Genomic DNA, 18,523 nt, shown 5'->3' with positions numbered 1-18,523 from the left:
GAAGAGGAACATTCGCCCTCCTCCTCCCAGCGCGCGGGCGGCGGCGGCAGCGGCACCGGGGTCACGAACTCTGACCTTTCACTGACAAAAACAATAACAAAGCGTGGTCCCTCCGCGACTCGGGCGGCGCCAGGGCCCGGCCCGCCGCCCCGCTCCGCACCGGCCCGCCGCGGCGTCCCAGCCGCCCGAGCCCCCGGGCTCCTGCCCTCCGGCGCCTGCCCCGTCCGCGCCCTGCCCTCCGTACCGGGGGCGCCTGCCGCAGACACGGGACCTTCTCCACGGTTGTTGTGGCACCCAACCCTGAGGTAAGAGCAAGTCCGTCGGGCCAAGTCGCGGCGCGGCGGAGGGCAGGCCTGCGCCGCCATGGAGGCCGCGGAGGCTGAACGCGGCCTTTTACCTTTGCCACGGGGCGGTGGCGGCGGCGGCGGGCGCTTTGCATAGTGGGCCGGGCCGCGCCCTCCCCTCCCCTCTCTTCCACTCCCCTCCCCGCCCGCGGCCGTGCCCGGCGAGCCGCTGTCCTGACCGGGCCGGCCGCGCGCCGCGGGGGCGGAGGGGGAATGTCCGCGGCCCCGCCTCACGCCTGGCCCTCCGCCAGCGCCGCCATCTTGTCCCCGCGGCGCTGGCCGGCCAGGCTCCCCTCCGCGCGCGCCTGGCCTGCCCGCTTCTTCCTGTGTTCCCCGCTCCTCACCCCAGCACTCCCGCCTGCCGTTGGCTGCCACCCTGGCCCAACCGCCGTTTTTCCGGACTAGGAGGGTGGAAGGGGAGGGAGGGAGGCGTGGGCAGGGCACGACCTCCTGAGTGACGGCCCGGCTGGCCAATCGTCCCCTGTATAGGAGGGCCACGGCCTGCGGCGCCGCCCCCGGGGCTGTGCTGGTTGGCCCAGGTGGGAGAGGGAGGTCCCGGGGGCTGATAGTGCCGGGTGTGAGGCCGGGCGGGCCAGCCTCTGAGAGCTCGGTGGGTCTCGGGCTGGGAAGCTGATGATGCTTTTTGAACCCATGGCGCGGCCTGTAGGGAAGAGCTCGTCGGCACACGGAAGCTCTTCGGGGTTCGCGCTTTCCTCACGACTCTGGACGGAGTCCCCATCGCGGGCTCAATTTCAATCAATGAAATTGGGACACCAGGCGTTCTTGCCAAGCCGCGCCTTTCTCCTCAGCATTGTTTGAGGGACTATTCTCTGAAAATGGAGTCCAAGCTACTCTGCGAGCCTCAAAGTAATTTGCAAATGGTGGTGTTAGTTTTTTCTTCTTACTGTGGTGCTGGGGACGGCCCTGCCATTGAGTAACATCCCTAGTCCCAAAATGGTGAATTGGAAAAATAGAAAGAACCAACTGGAGTGGAAAGCTTATGAGGTGATTCTCTTTCCTTCGTTCATTAAACACAGATGTGCATAGTTTTAGGCACTAGGGATACTTCCAGAGATCCAACTGACCTGGTTAAGGAGCCATTCTCCCCCAGAGTTTTGGATGCTGAGGGGATACAAAGGTTCAGAGAATGGTCGGTTCTAGGGAAGAAACTGGATGCTGTGCTGAAGGATTGTGAGGGCATTAATTTAGATTGGATTCAGGAATTGGATTTAGATAGGAAGTCAGGCTTGAATAGATTTCAGGAAGTGCTGAGTTCTGGATAGCAAGCTTGAAGATGGGAAGGGAAGGCTTCCCCACACTTTGTTGAGTAAATTGTTGATTATACTACTGATAACTAAGTGTTGCATACTTAGTGTATTTTACCTGAACTTGGCAGTTGGGTTAGCATAACCAGCAATAAATGAATTGGACTTCAGTAGACATTCTTTTAACATATTTATTTTTCCCAGAGATAAAATTGATGCTATGAAGTTACTGGAAACCTCTGTTTATCAAAATTAAAAGCAAATTTTACAAAATATGTCAGCTTCCGTTGGAAAGTCTAATAACCAAAATATTTGTGTATATAATATAATAGGAAGGGCTGGCTAGCATGTAGGAATCCTCAAGTTTCATCTCCAACACTGCATAAGCTTATGTAGTGGTGTGCATATCTGTAATTCCAGTACTGGGGACATGGAGGCAGGATCAGAAGTTTCAGTGTCATCCTTGGCTACATAGAGTTTTAGGCCAGCCTGGGCTATAAGAGCCAGAATCCAAAATAAAATATTTGAAATTAAACAATAATATCCTTTAAATAATATTAGCAGTCACAGTTTTAATTCTTTGGATATTTCAAGAGCTCAATTTGTGTAAGTTAAGTGGTACAAACATTTCCAAAAAGAGATTGAAATAAGCTGTCCTAAAGTGCCTTGCAGCCCTCCCAGTGGGTTCTATATTGTGAATTTTAAATTTTTCCTGAATATGGGGTGATAGAATGTTCATGGAATAAAGTGACTCCCCCCAGAGCCCCAATGTTTCCTTTTTTGAATTTTCTCTTTCCAAAAAGCTGGAGATTTTAAAATCACAATGCAATTGAAATATATCTTTTAAGGATGCAGACCTTTCGGGTTCATAGGTGAGAATTTGCCCTGTTACCTTAGTTTCTGATAACACAGGAATAGTCTAATTGCAGCTTCAAGGCTGTTTAACCACAGAGGGGTGGGCATTCTAATAGGAGACACGGCCATCAATATGCAGCTGCTGTTTTTTCACTTTGTATCTAACTCCTTGTCAGTTTGTAGTCAATCATAATTAAAGGAGAGACTCATCCAGGTATGGTGGTGGTTACCACATACAGGAGGCCAGCCAGGGCTACATAATAAGAACTCTGTATTGGGATTGGGAGTAGGATCTGTGTCTTCAATTTATAACATGCGTTCTGGGAAGTTTGGAGGGTTTTTTAGTTCTGTTTGAGATGTTGCGTAGGTTGGCCTTTTAACCATGGCCCCTAGTGATCTCCTGTGTTAGCCTCTGAGCTGCTGAGACTTTAGGCTGGACTGTACTACCATGGCTAGGTGGAAAAGTTTTTAATTCAAGGAGCCAAGTGACCTGGTGTGAGAAGGATCTTGGGTAGTGGAGTCAGAAAACTTGGTTCCAGAATCTTAAGTAAGTCTTTTTGAGGTTTATACATTTGTAAACTGGGAAAATGGGAGCCAACACCAAGATGGAAGAGAGTTGCCCCAATAACTGCAGACAAGGGAGGTGAAACTGTGGTGAGATGGCATGTAACTTGCTTGAGTAGCTCCATGTACTGAGATGCACATTTGGATATTTGTCTTTGAGTTCTCCTGTGTATTATCTGCTTCAAAGGTTTGAAGTATCAGAGTGGACACCAATAGGGATCATCTGTGAAGGGAGCTTAGCATCTCAAGGGGACTGAAGCCAGTCTGGGCTATATAATGAGTTCCAGGCTTGCAACCCTGTCTTGAAAAACAGAGTAGGAAATGGCCCTGAAGCTCATAGAAATCATCCTGGCACCTGATATAAATTCCCTCCATTTTAGTGTGTCTTGCTTTATTGCTGACTATGAAAAGCTGATTTCTTATTTTTTGAAACAGGGTCTCATTGGGTAGCCCTGGGTAGCCCTGAGTAGCCTGGAATCTCAAGAGATTCACTTGCCTATGCCTCTTTCGTGCTGGGATCAAAGGTAAATGTTATATCTCACTTAATGGCTGACTTCTGTGTGTGATCATCATCTGAAATCCATGTTTCTGTCACACACTATAGAAGATGGCTTTTTTGGTCTTTGGAGGTTTAACTTGCCTAAAGGCTGATATTCTCTGTCATTCTTTGCTATCTTGTTGTTCTTTCCCCACAACCTTTGCCACTTTCTGTGAACTCTGGTAGCTAGGATACCCCTCTTCATTACTGAAAAGCTAGTGTTGAAGCAGGGAGAGCTTTCTACCTAAAGGCATGACAGCCAGGAACACTTTCAGTTGGTATAGCTCACAGTGATGAGAAGGAGGTGTGTATAAGGGAACTGAAGCCTAACTCAGGACATTGGCATGGGCATTTGTTTAGGGATAGTTTAGCCAGGTTCACCCTGGCATCTGGGCATCTTGGGAGAGATGAAAAGTGAAATGTTAAGGACAGGAAATGAATAAGTTAGTGTAGACTTTTAACTGGACTTGATGAGGCAGTCTTGGATTTTATAGAAAGCATATGTCAGTGAAAGTCGGTTTCAGGGCAAAATATGATTTAATAGACAAGAAAAAGTACCTTCCTAATAATAAAAGACTTAAAACCCTTTAATAGGTGGTAATATCATCTATTTTGTATTTATTGAGGATAACCCCAAAGGTTTTTTGGAAATGTTAGAATGTAAATAGAAAGGAATTTCATAGCAAGATTACTTTTCTCCAGTTTGGATTCATGGGAGATGTGGAAGAATGTATTTGGGTCTGGAGCAAAGGGTAGGCAGCTCTTAGGATAAATGAGGCTGATGGGACTGGACTCAAAGGAGAGCTCTCCAGGAACCTTCCTGTTTACCTTTACTGCTCTGTGTAGTAAGAAACAGCTATGCAGGAGCTAAAAAATGTTCCTACCAAGCTACCAGTAGGTGGCTTTACATTCTAGCACTGGCTGATTGGATGCCTCTTGAGAAATTGCTCAATTCTGGAATGCTTCAGTATGCATTTTCCCCAGGGCCTTTTATTCTACAGAGAATCTGATTGTGTATTAATAGAACATGTCAGAAATGACATTTATATTGCTCATGGTCCTCTCTCCCACACCCCTATTCCTCAGTAATATAAGATTTACTAGGCTGATAAGGTGAATACCTAGTAATTATTGTTTTACCAGGTTGAAAAGCAGATGCCACAGTGATAGTATATCAGTCCTCAGCTGAAAAGGCTGATTACTAGGATATATGTATTAACTTACTTAGTACAATTTTAAGAAATGAGATTATTATAATTGTTTTTCTAGAGAAGTATGAGATACCCCCTTAATAGGGTGTGTGATTGAACCAGGTGTGGTAGTGCATACTTGTGATCTTAGCTCTGTATCTTCCCGTGTGTGACAGGAGCATGAATGAATGAAAGATAGTGATCATACAATGATTAAGTACTACTTATTATAGTTGGCAACAAAAAAGAGACACTAAAATCTGGAGATTACAGAATGAGGGGCCTACCTCAGGTCTGAGGCTCCCGATGACAAGTTTGAGGCGAGCCTAGGCTACATAGTGAAATCCTATCCCAGAAAAGCAAAAACTAAAAAGTATAATACATATAGTTAAAAAACAAGCAAAAATCATCTTTGATAACAGATATTAGGAGAAGAATGGAAAGTTAATGATAACAGGAGAGATGCATCAGACACTAAAGGCTGCTGGTACTATTGTTTTCTGGTGTAGTTCTGTTAGTAGTCATAATGTTTAGTTTGAGCACTTTTGTATTTGCATGTTGTATTTGCGTGTATTTGCATATTCAGTAAAATTATTACTTAAAAGTGTTAAAAATTGCCAGGCAGTGGTGGTGCATGCCTTTAATCCCAGCACTTGGGATTTGAGTTTGAGGCCAGCCTGGTCTACAGAGTTCCAAGACAGCCAGGACTACACAGAAAAACCCTTGTCTCAAAACAACAACAGCAACAAAAGTGTTAAAAATTACCCTCACTGTTCTACTTACTTTCTGTCTTAACGATTCTGGTCAGTATAATTACTGTGTAGCTAAAATATTAAAAGTATTTTTGAATTCCTAAGAAATTGTCATGGTAGAACTGGATTATAAATTCCTGACAGCAGTACTTAAGTGTATAACATATAGAAATTAGCAGTTGTTTAAATTAGTTATTAAATGTTCTAGCCTATGATGAAAGAGAGAAGTAACTGATACCCTGTTACTGTTTTTCTTCCTTGGCTTTTTTGTTTTCTTGGAAAGTTATTTTGAAGTATAGTGTGATCTAGAGGTAATAGTGTAAGTTTTAAAGTCAGAGTGATATGAGTTGGAATACTAGCACTTCATTAGCAGCTGGCCCACTTACACATGTTTCCTTGTGTGTCCATTCTTTTGACTTCCTTGTTGGAGCTTGTGCATCATACTCAGGTGTGCTGAGGATCAAAGTATACCTAGTCCTCCTTTTCCAGTTATTTATCCCTGGCTCATTCTAACAGAAACAGAATCAGTATCACCATTATTACACTTGAGTTGTTGGTAGAATGAGGAAGTCATCCACAGTAATGAAAATGTTAGGAACAGTCTCCACACACACAGATCTCTAGCAGTTCCCCAGGAGCATAGGAAGAACATGGCTGCGAAAGCTGCTGCTGCTGCTTTTCTATGCTCTCCATTCCTTGCTTTTCTGTCCCCTCAGGAATGTTATTTCTCCCTTTTCTTATTGGAAGAAGAAACTAGTCTCCTTTGGATGGGCATGATGAGTAGGAATATACATGACCCAGAGGCTAAGTGATCATTTGAAGTCTTAAAAGTGTCAGGATTTCGATAACATTATGGATTTAAGCTTGACCTTAGAGGCATCTAAAGAAAATGTTTTCTACTGAAGAACATTGGTATTATATTAAACTTTTTAATTTTTTTTTATGTCCTAATTCCAAATTCTAATCTGACATCTAATCTGTGGCTTTGTGTTTCTTATGTCAACTAGATTTTTATTTTTCCATGAATATAAATAGGTTTTTACATGGGTCTGACCTAGGTCCTCTGAACATATGTTACAGATGTGTAGTTCGGGCTTCTTGTGGGACTCCTCTAACAGTGGGAGTGAGTGTTGTCTTTGTTTTTTTGGGGGGTTTTTTTGCTTGTTTTTGGGACCCTTTTCCTCTTATGGTTTGCCTCATCCAGCCTTAATATGAGAGGGGGTGCCTAGTCTTATTGTACCTTGATATGCCATGTTTGGTTGATACCCCTGGAAGGCCTACCATTAACCTGAAGGGAAATGGAGGAGGAATGAGGTTAGTTGAGACAGGGAGACTGGAAAGGGAGGAGGGAAATTGTGGTTGGGAAGAAATAAGAGAATAAATAAAATTTAAAAATGTAAAAAGAAAAATAGGTTTCTAACAGAATATACTTAAAATCAAATTTATCCAGTAGTCTCTCCTTTTCTTTCTTTCTTTTTTTTAAGACAGAGTCTCACTATGTAGACCAGCTGACCTTGAATTCACAGGCATTGGTCTACCTTTAACTCCTAATTGCTGAGATTAAGGGTGTGTGCTATCATGACAGCCAGCCTGCCTGTCTTTTATTTTTTTCAAATGATCATTAGATACTGCTTTTTTTGTGTTAGGGTCTCTTACTACCTAATCCTGGAACTCACTATGTAGAACAAATTAGTTTTAAACAGTAACAGTTACTTAGCTCTTTTTTTCATTTTTTAAAGACATATTTACTTTTTGTGAGTATACTGTTGCTGTCTTCAGACACACTAGAAGAGGGCATCCGATCCTATTACAGATGGTTGTGAGCCACCATGCGGTTGCTGGGAATTGAACTCAGGACCTCTGGAAGATTGGTCAGTGCTTTTACTGCTGAGCCATCTCTCCAGCCCTTACTTATCTCTTAAATTCATGGGCTAGAACATTTAGTAACTAATTTAAATAATTGCTAATTTCTAAATGTTAAACTTTCTAAATGTCAAAAAGGCATGCTCACTACATGTGGCCTTGATTTTTTTTTTTTTTCTCTCCTTTTTTTCTTTTACCCTGAGATGGAGTTTCTGTGTGTAGCCTTGGCTGTTATGGAACTTACTCTTCTTTAGACCAGGCTAGCCTCAAACTCAGATCCGCCTGCCTCTGCCTCCTGAGTGCTGGATTAAAGGTGTGGACCACCACTGCCCAAACTTGACTTATTTTTAATTATTTCAGATTATACCCTAATTCAGCCCTTTCATTTTACCCAGCTTGCAGCTTAACATTGTGAATTATAGTTGGCCTGTGGTTGTTTACACATGTTTCCTTGTGTGTCCATTCTTTTGACTTCCTTGTTGGAGCTTGTGCATCATACTCAGGTGTGCTGAGGATCAAAGTATACCTAGTCCTCCTTTTCCAGTTATTTATCCCTGGCTCATTCTAACAGAAACAGAATCAGTATCACCATTCTGATATCACCATGAACATATATACAGTTCAATCTTGGGTAAATCTTAAAGTATGTTTCACAGCTTTAGTTTCTGCCTTCAAGTTTCTTTGTTTTTGTTTTTTGAGAAGGTAAAAGCAGCACCTTCAAAAATAGTAACTACAACATACTATGAGTTCCAGGTTCAATATAAACATTTTGCATCTAGTTTTGACAGTCTGACGTGGTTACCATTAGAGAGATCAGCTTAGTGCCAAAGCCTCACAACAGGGAGACTTGGTCAGGACAGTTGATCTCTTTTATCATGTAGATCCAGGGTATCTAAATCAGGCTGTCAGGCTTGAAGGCAAGTGCTTTTACCCACAGAGGCATCTCACTAACTAACTCCTCTTTAAGTGTCATTAGCTCCCCAGAGTTACTTCTTCCTTGGAACACTTACCATAGCCATTAAATTGCATCAGGTTCATCAAGGACAAAGGACTTCCCTTATTTTATTAATTCTCAACTTTCAGCTTATTGTCTGGTCATAGCAGTTACTTAATAAGACTTGGTGGGCTATCTGGAACTTACCATATTTTTTACTTACAGTGCTGTGTCTTGATAACTCTTTTGGCAATTACTTGGGTTCTCGTCCATCAACATAACTCTGGGTACAATCTGAAGGTTAGCTAGACTGGATGAGTCATCTTTGGGTCTCTATAGCCAGAGCTAGCTGTGTTCTGTCCACAGTGCTTATTAATACAGCACTTAATACAGTTGGTTACTGTTGGCGGTGTTAAGCTTACCTCCACAAGCCAAGGCCTTTTCTTTTTGGTGCTTTTGATCAAAACCCAGGTCTTGTGCATGCTAAGCAGGCTATCTTTCACTGAGTCACACATCTAGTTCTTCCTAAAAGCTTATTTCTGTAGTAATAGGTTTTAGTTTGGTTATTTCTAGATCTCAATTATGGAGTTAGTGACTGAGTTTTCCAGCAACCACTGTTCTGGAGCTTGTCATTTTGGGAAGGGAGATAGATGCCCTCTAATTGAAACTGATGCCCCATACTTTGTTCCAAGGCTCTGAGCCCCATGCTTTGTTCCAAAGGCTCTGACCGCCCTCTCCTGTATGCCTTTTGTGATTGTGGGATGTCCTGTGGTTGTATGGTGTTGAGAGAGTCTTGCCCACATTATCTTTATTTCAGGAGCACCTAGTTAAAGGAAGCCCTGCTTCCTGACATTTCCTGAGTGTGTTTTGTTTTGTTTTGTTTTGTTTTACTTTTTACATTGTGATGTCCTGAAAGAAGCAGCTTCCCTTTTTTTCTTCCTCTCTTTTTCTTTTTCCTTTTCCTTTCCTTTTTTTTTTTTTTTAAACACAAGAGTAGGATTTGGTTTACAACACCCCATTTCTAACATGATTAAATGCAGTTTTGAAACACCCTCTAACTTACCTGCTCTGGTTGGATGAAAGTCTTTCTGTTGGAAGCAAGGTTGTCTGCAGTTTCTCTGTTTGTTCTTACTTTGACTGTCTCTGCTTGTTTTCTTAGAAGGCATACATTCCTCCTTTTGTTTTTTATTTAGCAGTTGATGGCTGAAGCTGCTTGGGAGGTAGAAAACCAACATTGACATCAAGAATTCCAGGAATTCAAGAGATGGTTCAGGAAATGGGCAAGGCCTATAAAGCTGTGACAGTGAAGTAATGGTGGTAGCAAAAGAAAGGTAAATAGCCAGTGGTGGAATAGAGAACCTGCCATTATAGCTACATTCAGAAGGAAACCTGAGTTATGATGGCAGAGATGACAATTACAGATTAGGTGGTTCAGTACATGTCGCCTGACTCATCACACTCTAAAACCTAATAGGCACATGGATTAAGAGCTTAAAAAGTGAATGATAACATTATTTTGCATTTATATAATAAAATACATACCAAGGTATTTTTAACCCTAGGGTAGGCAAAATGCAGGCTGCCAAAGCTGGCAGATGACTTGGGGTAGGTGCTTACAAGCCCAGTGGTGAGTTCAGTCTTTAGAACCCTTGTAAAGGCAGAAAGAATCAATTGCAAATTGCCCTCTTCACATGTACACCACCACATACACATGCACCCCCACTGTATGCTAATAAGTAAAAAAGGTAATACAAACTTCCAAAATATTGATCCATTCAGCATTAATATCATACTGGTATTCATCAAGACATGTTAAAGAATGGGCAAACACATTTACAAATGTATACACTTACCCAGTCAAATATCCAGAATGCTTAGCTTTTTAAAGCTTAACAGGTGTACTATTTCCTGAATATATATATATATATATATATATATATATATATGAATTATTTTGAGACTCATAACTATCTTAAGTTGATGGTCTCTGCAGATTTAAAGTGATTCAGGGTAGAGGTACAGTTTGGTGATAGAGTGCTTTCCTAGCAGGTTTAAAGTTGTGAATTTGGTCCTTAACAGTATAAACAAAAACAAAAAGAAGCCCATAAAGTGGACCATTGCAATAAGTTTTCTGAGTTACTAAACTTGGAATTCAATGATCTATGGGGTCTTTTCAGGAAACCCCATAAAAAGATAGGTCTTTTAAAAGAATGTTCTGATATTTCTATATATTCAGTAATAATTCTCTACCAGTGTTTCAGTGTATTTAGAGTCACTTTTACTTAAACCACAGTTAGCAGCAGAAACACTGTTTGTTTCAGAATTATAAAATGATTAGTTGTGGCTATCTGTCTGGATTTAATTCTTGGCATTTGACCTCACACATGTAGCTGTGTGCTACAGCTTATCTGCTATCTCAAATGTTGCTTTCCCTTTTTCTCTTTCTCTAAGTTGGAACTAAATCATAGCAAGGACAAAAAAAATCAAAAAATATAGCAACAAAAAATAACAAAAAAGCCATTGTTTCCTGTTGTACTTTAAGAAACAAAAAGTTTTGCCTACTCAAAAAAAAAAATCAGACTGGCAATATAGCTTACTGATAGAACGTGATTAGCATGTGTGATGGGCTCTAGTTTGTTCTTTAGCCTCATATTCCCTGGAAGAAAAGGCTTCAGAGTAAGAAGACTAGCCCCAGTAGCTCATGCCTGGCCATATTAAATGGAGGTGAATCACTGATATCTGTGATCTGGTATCCTGTCCCTGTTGGTGCAGTACCTGTGCTTACAGGTTCTAGGTCTTTTTAAGTTGTCAACCATTGTTTCACACTTCATTTACTACTCATCTAGGCAATGAAACAATCTAATTGGAAGTTAAAGTAATAGGAGCAGCTACCTAATAATGGGTAGAAAAATACAGATAATAGCCACAGAAAGCTTGGAGATCTGTGCCTCATAAGTAGGAATGCTATAGAAAGGTATTTTGTGAAACTATTGATTGTATAGTAGTCCAAGCAAGCAAAAGAACTAATGGTGCATCTGTGTATATTACACATAGATAAACTGTACAGTAACACTGTACAGTTTTTATGTGCAAATTCAAACATAATTCTGCTAGAGCTTGTTTTCCTGTTTAGCCTGAGACCTATGCAGGTAATGAATTGTCCCAAATAAACCCTGGCTTTTGAAAAGTGTCTAGGGAATGCAGAGCTGTCTTGTTTGTGACAAGAAGACGTAGAGAGTCAGAAGTGACAGTGTTTAAGTGACTCTAATCTAGGAGGCTATCAGGCTTTTTGGTCTTTCAGTCTTTCAATGATCATCCTCAAATTTTGCAAATGATGGCATCAATTTTTTTTTTTCTATTAGTGGAAAGCTAAGGACATGGGGACACACACACACACACACACACACACACACACACTCTCTCTCTCTCTCTCTCTCTTTTTTAATCCCAACATTTGGGAGGCAGAGGCATGTGTGGTTCTCTTGAGTTTGAGGCTAACCTGGTTTACATAAGTTTCAGGCCAGTTAGAGTTACACAGTGAGACCCTGTCTCAAATATATATTAATTGATTATAAATTGATTAGCATATTCTTTGTCTCTCTTCGTTGGTTATTGTTTGTCTTTCAGCCTGTAAATGAGTTGTGTAATCTGGGCATGGTTTTGCTTCTCATATTGCTACTAGTAATAAAAGTTTAGTTGATAACAATATAGCAAGCTAGTATTCTGCCCAAAGTTGACCTCACAGTTTTCTCAAATAGCCACCATTTTACTCAGTGTACTGTGACAAAAAGTTATGTAAAGATTTCACCTCTCTGAGTGGTTAAACTTGGAAGATCTGATAAGTCCCTTATTCCTCTGCATTTATATCTGCCAAGAGAAATTTCCCAATTAAAATGTTTCTATAAAAGTTGGTTAATTTTATGGCATATCTAGATTTGATGACCCTGCTGGCTTTGTTTCCTATAGAAGGCATGGTCCTTGTAAGATAGTATCAAAGATGAATTCTGATGAGTGATAATTTTCCAGTAGCCTGGTTTTCCATACCTGATAGAAGTTGCTGCATTTTTCCAAACAGGTTCTCTAATGATCTTGCTTCACCATGGCTACAAATATGGAGGGGCTGGTTCAGCACAGAGTGGGGACCCAGCAGGTGGCTGAGGTGAGTGACAGGGGCTAGCACAATAGCTGGCACCCTTGCTTTTGAAAGAGTAGAAATCAGTATGCTCTGTGGTTTTCAAAACAGTCCCAAAGAAGTCAGCACATGATTCATATCCAAAGCAGGATGCTGACACTAAATAAAAATAAAAATGACAAAAGCAGCTGTTAGTAAGATTTTTCTGCATGGATAGGGTGGTTGTGTTTAGTAAGATGACTTGAAATTTTTATCTCAGCCTCAAGTCAACAAATCTGATTGTTATTGTGCAGTAATTTTAACTCTAAGGCTGTGTCTTGGTTTCTTATATACTTGTTACTGCACAATGGTAGACCAGATTGTTTAATCACTTGCTACTGTCCGCAATACAGGGGTGCTTATCACACCCAGTTAAGGAGTAACAGTAAGTGTAACAGTGTGTGCACTAGATGGCCCTTCAATGACAAGCATTTATCAGACAGACTAGGTAAGTATAGTGAGAAATTTGTGGCAGATTCTAGAGGGATTAACATGAGGAGAAACTTAGGAAAAGAGATCGAGGCATAAAACAGCTTGGTACCTGCAGGCAACATGAGGTGTAGAGGGGGTATAGTCAGGGCCAGACCTTGAAAAGTAAGTGTCATTATTCTATCATCACTAATAACATACTTGAATATTCAGTAAACCAGACCCTATGCAAGGATAACTCTGATTGGTAACCTTTCGAGGTTGGTTACTGTTACCATTTTATAGATGAGAAAGAAACCATGCCTCAAAAACCATGTTGTTAGCCAAAAGCTTATTGTAGCAGAAATGGGATTCTGACCTAGGTCTTTGCACTTTTTATAAACCTCCCTGCTTTATACTACAACTATGAATTCTTAGAAGAAACGAAGATTTGCGTTTTGAATTACATTTCTGAAACAAAGACAAATTTACCAAAGAATGGATATTCAAAGAAAAGACACATGTAAATATATGTGTGTTTTGCCTGAATTTGTGTCTATGCACAATATGTGTATAGTGCCTGCAGAGGTCAAAAGAGGTATTGGATCCCCTGGAACTAGAGTTAAACAATGGTTATGAGCTGCCATGTGAGTGCTAAGAATCGAACCCCAATCCTCTGGAAGAGCAGCCAGTGCTTTTAACCATTGAGCCATTTCTCCACCCCCTAGAAATATATTTTTAAAGAAATATATTAGAACTATGAAAATGATGAGCTTAACTGCTTGTATTGGTTTAGCTCATGACAGGAATAATTACCTTGATAATAATTGTTGGTTTTTCAAGTGCTCAGTTTTATTTTCACTTAATAAGGATTTCTTGTTGAGGTTGACTTGATATGTATGCACACAGTCCTAAAAGGCCATCCTGAATTCGTTAAGAGAAGAAAATAACATTAATATCAATTTCATGTGTACAATTCATGGAGTCATACATAAAAACTAGCTAAAGTTTACTCTTAGGTATGATTCCTAGCCTCATAGTCCCTCTCAGATCTGTGGAGAAAGTCTAAATCTTAACAATCTTCATTGCTCTTTTATCATCAGGGTGTATAGCTTCATTGCATAAAACTTACCGTTTCCATGTAGGGGATGTTTATAAATTGAGCTCTCAGCTCTGAAACAGCAGTCACTGCTAGCAAGGCATATCCTCAATGGGGAGAAAGCAAGCAAGGCATATCCTCAATGGGGAGAGAGCAAGCAAGGCATATCCTCAATGGGGAGAAAGCAAGCAAGGCATATCCTCAATGGGGAGAGAGCAAGCAAGGCATATCCTCAATGGGGAGAAAGCAAGCAAGGCATATCCTCAATGGGGAGAGAGCAAGCAAGGCATATCCTCAATGGGGAGAGAGCAAGCAAGGCATATCCTCAATGGGGAGAGAGCAGTCATCTCTCCAGTGTCAGGTTTCTGAGTCTTGGATTGTCCAAGTTTTATGAATTCATTTCTCTGCTCTCTTAGGAACTAGACATATGCATTCCCATGTCCTTGTCAAAAGTAGCATATACATATCACATGATTTTAGGCCAACATTACTATAGATTTGAAGCATCAAACATAGTAGGCTCCTGAACCAGGTCTGCTTCACCCTGTCCTTACCCCTATATCTTTTTTTTTTTTTCTCCATCTTTATTAAATTGGGTATTTCTTACTTACATTTCAATTGTTATTCCCTTTCCCAGTTTCCAGGTCAACATTCCCCTAACCCCTCCCCCTCCCCTTCTATGTGGGTGTTACCCTCCCCATCCTCCCCTCATTACTGTCCTACCCCCAACAATCCCGTTCACTGGGGGTCCAGCCTTGGCAGGGCCAAGGGCTTCTTCCCCTTCCATTGGTGCCCTTACTAGGCTATTCATTGCTACCTATGAATTTAGAGCCCAGGATCAGTCCGTGTATAGTCTTTGCTTACCCCTATATCTTAATATCTTAAATTTGCTTTCTGCTTATAAAAATGTCTTTGCCCTGTTAGTTCTTGACTTATCAAGTATAGACAATGTCTTTTTTTCTTTAAGAACTTTTTCTTTGATATAAAACTATACAGTTTTGAGTCTTGTGATTCATTATGGTAACCCTCCATTATATTAGACTTTTAATTTTTTTAAATATATTTTTATGATTATGAGTATTTTTATATAGATGAGTATTTTGCCTGACATGAGTTCAGATGCCTCATACCCACATATAAAAAGCAGCAGGATGTGGCAGAGAATGCCTGAATTTTAGCAACAGTGAGTTGAAGAAAGGGGGATCCTGAGGTCTTGCTGGCCAGGCAATCTAGCTGAATCCATGAGTTCTAGGTTTAGTAAGAGAGGCTATCTCAAAAAATACAAAAACTAATGTGGGTGTCTGGGAGATGGTTAAGTTTCTAAGTTATTGGGGGGGGGGGCTGTGGTAAAAATACCCCTGACAAAAGCCACTTAAGGAAGTGTGGTGGTTTTGAATGGAAAATGTCCCTATAAGCTCATGTATTTGAACTCTCGGTCCCTGGTTGATGGTGCTGTTTGGTGAGATGGCACAGTCTTGGTGGGCTTTGAGAGTTTGTGTCTTCCATTTCCTATCTACACTGTGTTTTCACTTGAAGATGTGATACCTCAGTTTCTCCTCCAGCTCTAATACCTATGCCATAATAGACTATTATGGAATCTCTCTGGAGCCATAAACCAAAATAGACTTTAAGTTGCCTTTGTTCATGGTATTTGTCTTAGTTAGGGTTTCTCTTAGTGAACAAAAAGCAAGCTAGGGAAGAAAGGGTTTATTTGGCTTACACTTCCAGATCATAATCTATCACTAGAGGAAGTTAGGACAGAAACTCAACCAAGCAGGGCTGGAATCTTGGGGCAGGAGCTGATCCAGAAAGCATAGAAGGGAGCTGCTTACTGGCTTGCTTCTCCTGCCTTGCTCAGCCTGCCCTTCGTACACAACCCAGGACTACCAGCCCAGGAATGGCACCACCCACAATAGGCTGGGCCTTCTTCCATTGAACACTAATTGAGAAAATGCCTATATCTCATGGAGGCATTTCCTCAACTAAGGCTCCTTTCTCTGTGATGACTGTAGCTTGTATCAAGTTAACACACAAAACCAGCCCGTACAGTCCTTTATTCCAGTAACAACAGAAAAGTACCTAAGGAAGGAAGGGTTTATTTTGGTCCATGGTTGAAGGAGGCCGTTATAGCATGAAAGTTAAGGCAGCAAGAGCTTGAAGCACATCGCAACCACAGTTAGGAAACAGACAGTGCTAGATGCTTGTGCTCAGCTTCTCTTTTTAATACAGTTCAGGATGACAGACCACAGAATAGTATCCATAGTTGGGCACATCTTCCCATTTTACTTAACCTCATTACGATTATCTAGAGCTGGAAGATGGCTCAGAGGTGAAAGAACTTGTTTTTGGCAGAGGATTCAGGTTGGGTTTCTGCCATCCATGTGACAGTTCACAACCTTCTGCAGCATCAGTTCTGGGAGACTGAATGCCCTCCAGCTTCTTTGGGCACCAGGCATGCATGTGGTATATAGATATATATGTGAGCAAACATTTATATACTCTAAAATAAATAAATCTGAGGAGGGGAGGGAGCTGGGCATGATGGTGTACACCTTTAACTCCAGCACTAGGGAAACAGGCAGATCTCTTATACGTTGGAGGTCAGCTTGATCCACATTGGGAGTTCCATGCCAGCCAAAGCTACATAGTGAGACTTTATCTCAAAATAAAACAAAACAGGATAGGTTCCCACAGTCATCATACCTAGTGGCCCATCTCCTAGGTGGTTCTAGTTTGAAAGTTGACAATTGAGATTACCATAGTGGATCAGAGTACTTTCTGCATAAGCAGTAAGACCTAAGTTTAAATTTAAGTTTAAATTTCAAGTAGCCATGCAAAAATTAGGCATGGCAGCCTCATACCTTTAACCTCAGCACTTTGAGGGAGGTAGATGGAAGGATTGCTGAGGCATTCTGTCACTGGCCCAGCTCTAGATCAGTGAAACCAACTCAAGGAAAAATAGGGCAACGAGTGGATACTTGCTATCCTTCTCATACTTCTGCATACAGAGACATGGATGTACATCTATACATACCTGTGTACATCGCACACACAAAATAGGGATTGAGGGCAGTGTCTTAGTTACAGTTTCTATTGCTGTGAAGAGACACCATGACCGGGGCAACTCTTACGAAGGAAAACCCTTACTTAGGACTGGCTTACAGTTTCAGAGGTTCAGTCCATTATCTTTATGGCAGGGAACATGGTGGCTTGTAGGCAGACATGGTGCTAGAGAAGGAGCTAAAAGTTCTACATCTGGGTTGCAGGCAGCAGGAAGAGAGTGCCACACTGGGCCTGACTTAAGCATCTGAGTCCTCAAAGCCTACCCCCCTCTAGTGACACACCTCCTCCAGTAAGGCCACATCTCCTAATAGTGCCACTCCCTATGGGCCTATAGGGGCCATTTTTATTCAAACCACAACATTTGGCTCCCTGGCCCCCATAGGCTTGTAGCCATATCGTAATGCAAAATGCAGTTAGACTAACCTCAAAAGTCCCCATAGTCTGTATGTATACACACATAGTATCAGCATTTAAAAGTCTGAAGTTCAAAGTCCCTTCTGAGACTCAATCTCTTAACTGTAGTCTCTTATAAAAATCAAAAAGCAGATCACATACTTCCAATATATAATGGCATAGGATATACATTACCATTCCCAAAGGCAGCTTTTTGAGGAAATACTGGACCAAAGCAAGACTGTAAAGCAGCTGGGCAAACTTCAGACTCTGCATCTCCATGTCAGAGCACTCTTCAGATCTCCAACTCCTTTGAGCTTTGTTTTCTGCAACACATTTCTTTTTCTTGGGCTAGTGCCACTCAGTGTTAGCAACCCTTCCTAGCAGGTATTCCACGGCATTGGCATATCTAACATCTTGGGGTTTTCAAGGTAATCTAGGCTTCACCCTCACGGCCTCACACAATGGCCTCTCTAGGCCTCCATACAGGGGCACCTCTGAAACATGACTGACTTCAGCTGCTTTCCTTAGTCTCAGAGGGAGATTCCATAATCCCTTTTTTTATCCTTGACTCTAAAGCCAGAACCATATGGCTAAAGCTGCCAAGTTCTGCTGCTTGCTGGGGCTGGAACATGGCCCATCTTCCAGCTTTCTGGTTTTCATGGTTTCCTTCACTGTATAAGCTTGGCTGTACTGGATTACTCTCTGTGGACCAGGCTGGCCTTGAATTTTGAAATCTACCTATGTCTGCTTTCCCAGTGTTTGGGTTAAAGGTGCGAGTGCATTTTCTTAAATCCCTTTTACAAACTGGAAGCTTAGCTAGGTTGGATCTTGCCCTGAAGTCACCACTCTCTTTTATTCCATTTAACATCAGGCTTTTCTAATTTATCTCCTTGAACACAGGACTTTGCTCCATTCCTCTTCCTGGTGCCTCCTTTTCCTCCAAATTGTACGTGCTGTATTTTTCTTACCCAACTTACTCCTTTTCATTATAAATTTGCATGAGAATAAACACTAACATCTGCACTACAGAGTTGATACTAGACTGTTTTGAGATGTCTTCTGCCAAAGCAGTAAATCAACT

At 41.5% G+C, this 18,523-nt stretch overlaps 1 protein-coding gene across 11 annotated transcripts in view; it reads left to right on the top strand.

Moving 5' to 3' along the window:
- Positions 1–201: 201 nt before the first annotated feature.
- Positions 202–18,523, top strand: part of Nr2c2 (nuclear receptor subfamily 2 group C member 2) — a 51,418-nt gene continuing 33,096 nt past the window's right edge. For 2 of the 11 annotated variants that reach the window (XM_032906069.1, XM_032906076.1), the window contains exons 1-2: positions 212–305; positions 12,381–12,464. The gene's annotated coding sequence lies outside the window, so the exon portion shown is untranslated. Of the gene's footprint in view, positions 306–1,234; positions 1,350–9,498; positions 9,637–11,818; positions 12,465–18,523 lie in introns of those variants that run through there. The other 9 variants (XM_032906073.1, XM_032906077.1, XM_032906072.1 and 6 more) reach the window with 8 other exon arrangements.

The sequence above is a fragment of the Rattus rattus genome, chromosome 6, assembly GCF_011064425.1.
Source record: "Rattus rattus isolate New Zealand chromosome 6, Rrattus_CSIRO_v1, whole genome shotgun sequence".
Lineage (NCBI taxonomy): Eukaryota > Metazoa > Chordata > Mammalia > Rodentia > Muridae > Rattus > Rattus rattus.
This window is presented reverse-complemented; position numbering and strand designations above follow the sequence as displayed.